Raw genomic sequence first — 7,146 nt, 5'->3', positions numbered from 1 at the left:
ATACATTTTAGTTATTACTTTTTCTTGCATAGATCCTAGGAGAACCATCGTCAAGAAGTATCTTTAGACCATGGCATTAACATATTACAGTAGCAAGTGTCTACTAAAATATGTACTTATCTTACATTCATGCTTCTATTGTAGCATCAGGAAAACAAATACTTCACCATTCCCACTGTCCTTGAGGTTCTCTCATATGGTACAATAGATGTACTTTGACCATTATGGGTTTTTTTTTTTTTAGTACTTTTAAAAATAATTTTTAGACTGTTATCACAAAGTTTGTTGTGGTTATTTCTCTTTCTACATGTAACCATTAAGTACTGTAAAACACAGTCCTTCTAAACTTCCCTTACTCTTTTACATATTAAGTCTAAGAACCTCATCCAGAGTGTATCCAGTAAGTAAACAGAATAGTTAATTAACTGCCCACTAAAGTGAGTTTTTATTATTGATAACAGCCTTGCAAGAGACAAATACCGTTCTAGGACATGATAAATATTTTACTTGCTTTACAAGAGTCACCTTGTCTACCAAAAAATCTATTCAGAGGAAAGGGAAGTGAGAGAAGACAGCAGCCAACATTTATAAAACTTCTGTATCTTACTTTACTGGTTACATTAACGTGTTACCTAATTTAATCTTCTCAATACTCTAAATCAGATGATATCCTCATATTACAGATGAGGAAGAGAAATAATGTAACCGAAGTCACACAGGAAGGATTAGAAGGTGATTGATTTCATTTCTGTCATATTACAAGAACTTTACTCTTTTCACTATACTGTCAGTAATATCTGATAACTTGATGAAGTTGAATATTCACTGAAGAAGTTTTGGTAACACTGGTAGAGATGCATGAGGAATAAAAGATGGTCTGGTTCAAGAAGGCAGGAATATGGTACTTGTACTTTGTTTTTGACAGTTTTCATTGCTTATAACAATGAAAAACTGTTTAATATTTGCAGGAGACTAATATGAAATGCTACATTTGATAACTTTTATTCTGCGTGGCAACTTTGATTTACAGTGGCTGCCTAGAATGCTTGAGAAGGATTCTTATGTTACATCCAGGATCCAGGAGGGAAAAAAAGAGTTTTCTGGATCCACTGACATTGCCCCTCAAATATAGGGAAAGGAGGGTCTTAAGGGAAAACTAGCCGTCTCAGATATTTGCCATCCTTGGATAAAGGTACAGAAACTCATTCATATTTTAGAAACTGGTCTCACCATTTGTTGAGGGAAACAAAATGTAGTTTTCTGACTATAATTAATAATACTATGATGTAGTCTAATTTAGCTATGATATAATTAATAATAAATTACTTTCCAGTCTTATACTTCTCATTTTGCCTTCAAACAGAAGCTTAATAGGAACCTAGTTGTGAATTACATCGATTTTTAAATTATGATGTAGCTACAGTGTAATTTTCTCATTTCAGAAAAATGTTAACTCCTGTCATTCAAAAAATAGAGTTCTGATTTGCAAATTCTACAAAACTAAATGGATACTACTGGCTATTCTGATTCCAATATTGAAAGTAAATCAGGCAGACAGGAATATAGTATAGAATCAACCTAGATCAGAAGTCAACAGCAATGCCTCTTAAACCTTCATAGCCTACATTAAATCTTGGTAAAATGTATGTTTTTATTCAGAAGGTGTAGGGTAGACCTGAGATTCTGCATTGCTAATAAGCAGTCTGTGATACTGATCTGCTGGCTCATGGACCACACCTGGGATAGCAAGAGACTAAAGAAAGCACATCTGAAAAGGTGGCCATGAACCTTGCTTTCTCATCATTAACTGTCCCCAAAAGACAAATTTCACATTGTTTTTGCCCTTGATAATTACATTATAATGGTTATCCAATATAAAGGATGAATAATGAATTATGCTATAAATAATTTTATATAAATCTACTGAATAAGATTTTGACATTATCTGACAGGTATTAAAGTCTAGGTATCAATATGTAAGTATTATATTTAAAATCTGTAATTCAAACTTTTTCTTCTTTTCTTTAAACAAAAAATAATTATTTCCCATTTTTTTCCTATTCCCTCTCATTACCCAATCTTTGGCTATCTCTATCTAGACTCTAGTCAAATAGAACAAGTGTGAGATTATATATAACCACTTATAATACCACATCTAGAAATAGAAAATAAAATGTACTCTGGCACTTCTGCTCACTTCTAGTTTCTAGTATACATTATAACTGCAAAAATCAAGAGACCATATCATCCTGGGTTATATGACTAAAATTTACTTTATCTTTCTTCATTTTCCGCACCTGTAGAACTATGTATAATAACACAGACCTTCCCAGAATTCTGCTGCAATAAAATTCAATTTACAAGAAAATTGTGAATTAAAATACCTATTATCCATATATTTTCATGGTGATTCTTCATAATAGAAGGAGGAGCTACAGTTGTTTGATGCTAAATATATGCCAAGTATTATATAGTGCTTTGCACACAGTATCTCATTTCATATAACAACCCTAAGATACTTTTATTACCACATCCATTTTATAGACAAGAAAACTGGAGCTCAAAGAGGTTAAGTAGCTTCCTTAAAGTCTTATAACTACTAGTGGTACAGCTAGGAGTCAAACTCAGGTCTGACTAGTTCTTGAGGTTATGTCACTCTTTATACCCTTACAAAGTTCACTTCCCGATTTAGGTTTTCTTTAACAGCAATAAAGTAAAACAAAAATTCCACTTCAGTGAAATTTCCAGGGGTCCAGTGATGTATAAAATGTCAAGATACCTTCCAAGGTAAAAGATAAAGTGCTGCATCTAACCCTCCTACCACTAAAAAAGAGGCAAAGTGCCCAGGGGATCCTCTTTGGATTTTGGATATAAAATACACCTTATTGGGTTGGCTATTCTGACCCATTTGCCAAATAAGGCAAAGAGCTGGCAGTAGAGAATATGGTCCAGACAAAAGAAGGCTCTTCAATAGGTTCATGTTGCCATACAATCAGCTGTCATTTGGATCACATAATATAGCAGATCCAGTGGTGCTTAAAGTATCAGTGGTAGATGGGGTTGATACTTGGAGCCTTTGACAAGCTTCATTAGGTAAATCACAGCATGGACCTTTAGGATTTTGGAGCAAAGCTACACCATCCTCTATGGATAACTACTCTCCTTTTGAGAAACTGCTTTTGGCCTATTACTCAGCCTTAGTAGAGACTGAACACTTGATCATGAGTCACTAAGTTGTCCAGCTACCTGAACTTCCCATCATGAGCTGGATGTAATGTTGAGTGTGCACAGCAGTACTCTATTATCAAAGGGACGCAGTATATATGAGATCAGACTTGAGGAGGCCCTTGAGGCACAAGGAAGTTACATGAGGAAGTGGCGAATATGCCCATGGTCCCTATTCCCCCTACATTACCTTCTCTCTTTAATCCATACCTAAGGCTTCCTGCCTCAGACAAGTTGATTGAGGCAGAGGGAAAAAAATAAAAACCTCAGGTCTGGTTAACAAAGGGTTCTGCATTGCCTGCAAGTACCACTCAGAAGAGGCCAGCTAGGACTCTACAGCCTTACTCCGGACATCCCTGGAAGACTGTAGTAAAGGAGAATCCTCCCAATGGGCAGGACTTCCAGCAATGCCCTGGCTTGGTTATTTTTCCTGAGAGAAGAAAATACCCAGAGGTACAAGTCTGCAATGGATTGACTTTGACAAATGGTGTGGCTGAAGGGTCAGGGATTTAGAAAAAACACTTGAAATGTTGGCAAGGAGGTTTGGGAAAGAGGAATATGGATGGACCTCTTCTAGAATGGTACCCAGAAATATCTGTGTCAATATGAATTCTCATTAGAGAGTTACCTCAGTGGAGGAGAATTTTAACAATAAAACGGAAAGAGTGACCTGCTCTGTAGACACCAGTCAGCCTCTTTCCTCAGCTACTGTAGTTATTACCAAAACGCTTCGTTCAATGGGCTCATGAACAAAGTGGCCATGGTGGCAGGGACAGAGGTTATGCATGGGCTCAGCAACGTGAATCTCTACTCACCACAAAAGATGCTGTTGAGGACCCAAACTGCCAGCAGCAGGGACCAACAATAAGTCCCTGAAATTGTATCATTCCTGGGGTAACAGGCTGGTGGCAGATTTATTATACATTGGACTGCTTTCTCATAGAAGGGAAAGCATTTTCTTCTTAGAAGGATAAATTTTTACTCCGAATATGATTTTTTCTTCTGTGCATATGATGCTTCTGCTAAAATGAGCAAGTACAGACCTACAGAATGCTTTGTCCACCATCTTGTATCCCACTTAATATCAATTTTAATCAAGAACTCATTTCACAACTGCTGGAAGTTACTGGTCTCCTCATTTTGTCCATAATCCCAAAGCAGCTGGTATGACGATTGTGGAATGGCCTTTGAAGACCCAGCCAAGGTAACAGGTGTTGTTACTTTGCAGGGCTGGGGCAGTGTCCTCCAGAATATGGTATGTGATCTAAATTAACATCTAGTATACAGTGTTGTTTTTGCCATTACCAGGATTCACACATCCAAGAATCAAGAGGTGGAAACAGGAGAGGCCTCTTTACTACTCCTAGGGATCCACCACCAAAATTTCTTCTTCATGTCCTCTTAACTTTAAACTCTGCTGATTTAGAGGTTCTAGTTCCAGAGGGAGAAATGCTTCTACTAGAGGACACAATGATTCCACTAAACTGAAAGTTGAGACTGCTCCCCAGTCACTTTGGATTCCTTATGCCTCTGAATGAACAGACAAGCAAGGGGGTTATCGTAATAGCTGAGGTGACTCCTTGCATCAAGAGGGGATTGGGTTGCTACACAGTGGAGGTAAGGAAAAGTATGCCTGAAATACTGAAGATCTTCTAAAGTACTTCCTAGTATTCACATCCTGTGATTCATATCAATAGAAACTACAAAAAAACAATTCAGGCAGGACTGATAATGGCCCAGAGGCTTCAAGAACAAGGGTTTGATTCCAGCTTAGGTGATTGCTGAGGCCAAAGAATATGGAACGGATAAAAGGTGGCTGGCACAAATGCCAGCTACAACTACATGACCAGTTGAAGACTGCATAGTTATGAGTTTGCTCTCGATGTGAATGTTTGTATAATATTAAGTATTTTTGTTTTCTTCTCTCCCTTATCTCTTATCATCTAACACAAGATGTGTTAATAGCTAACTTTACATCACAAGATGTGTTGATGATAGTTATCATCTTAGAATTTAAATTTCAAAAGAGAAGAGAAACATTACTCTTCACAAGAGGATTTTGTATCCTCTTCTGAGGAAAATTCTGGCATGTTTGCAGTTGTATATGGGATGGTTGTATCATATAGGAAGTATGTTTTAAGGAAATATGGGCACCGAGTTGACAAGGGGTGGTCTGTGATGGCTTTGTGATGTGTCAGCCTGGCTAGGCTAAACTTCATTCCCCAGAATTTTCTTTCCCCAGTGTACAGTCAACCTGATAAGAGCCATAAGTCACTTTGGGGAAATACTGAAAGAAAAGTTAACAATATAAATTTTTGGCAGTAGGGTGGGTTTCTTTCTCAAGGGGTTCTGAGTCTGTTAACTGACTTAAATTTGGAAATGAAGGAATTAACTCTATATTTTGGAAATTCAGGCCAGGGTTTTATTTATACTAGACCTAGAACTCCTCTACTTATACAAATCAAATAAGAATAGATTAACTGTCTATTTCTTCTCTTGGGACATCATGAGAAGTTCGATCATCATGAGAACCAACAGCATAATCTCTTCAAGTCAAACTAGATTATATATATATATATATATATATATCTTTTTTTTTTGAGACGAAGTCTCACTCTGTCGCCCAGGCTGGAGTGGTGCGATCTTGGCACACAGCAACCTCCACCTCCTAAGTTCAAGTGATTCTCCTGCCTCAGCCTGCCAAGTGGCTGGGATTAGAGGCAAGTGCCACCACGCCCAGCTAATTTTTGTATTTTTTGTAGAGATGGGGTTTCACCATTTTAGCCAGGCTGGTCTTGAACTCCTGACCTTAGGTGATCCACCCACCTTGGTCTCCCAAAGTGCTGGGATTATAGGTGTGAGCCACCAGCCAGCCTCTCGTTACTATTTTAACTGTGCTATCCATTATGATAACCCTGCCTATCTTATCTTTGGCAATTAAGTGTCACCATTTGCACCTTAACATCCCAGGATCCATTACCTCTATTGCATTTAGGGATCCTTCAATGGTAGCAGTTTACTTAATAATTTCTGACCTACAGAGAAGAAAGACTATAGAGATTTTCAAGGATGCTGATGCTCCCCTACAATTTATTTTTCAAAGCTATGGTGAAATGCATGTTTTTCCAGGACTGGAGAGCAATCTTGCATGGTAAATACACTCAAACATTGGAATCTCAAGCCTTTAACTACCTTCCTCTATAATATAACAAGGCATTTCAACCTCATTCAGTGTAGGCCACCCTTTTGTTCCAGACAACCAGCCAACCAACCATTGAATTAAGCCCTTCCTAAATCCTTGAGCTAAAACATTGAATCTCTGAACAGTGAACCTATGAATTAGGCCTGATGACACATTCCTTACACCTTTATCACACACCAGTATCCATTCTCACACATATCTACTCGATTTCTATTTATATAAATGAAAAATAGCCATGCAGTTCTTTTGGTGTATATCACGCCTCTTCATGAGTTATACATTGTACCTCATTTTTTGAGAGCTGCTTCTAGTTGAGTCTAGTTACAGAAACAAAAAGGGGTGTTGGGAAGTGGATCCTGAGGAGCGTCAGGAGCACCTGGTAAGCAACTTCCTGAGGATTAAGGTCTGAGTTTTTTTTTTATCTTGCCCAAATTCTTGCCTGAGGGGTTTGGAGAGTCAGGCCCTACAAACCATAAATTCTTATCAGATGTTTTTGTGTTTTTTTTTTAACCCTGTATATCGTGACTTAATTTCCAATCTGACTCTGTCATAACAAGGAAGAAAATCAAAATATTTTACCCCAACACGTGTTTCTCTGACGTCACTTGAAATGGTCCTGCAAAGACGTCTCTTGTGGGAAAAATCCACATTCTATAGAGAATCCCCTTTCCTCTTGTTTTCCCTCCTTCCTTTCCAGATTCAGGGGATAATCAACTAAG

This window comes from Sapajus apella, unplaced genomic scaffold (genome assembly GCF_009761245.1).
Source record: "Sapajus apella isolate SASKATOON/1434 unplaced genomic scaffold, GSC_monkey_1.0 scaffold1, whole genome shotgun sequence".
In the NCBI taxonomy this organism is placed as follows: domain Eukaryota; kingdom Metazoa; phylum Chordata; class Mammalia; order Primates; family Cebidae; genus Sapajus; species Sapajus apella.
The sequence above is the reverse complement of the archived record's forward strand: the minus strand, read 5'-3'. Positions refer to the sequence as shown.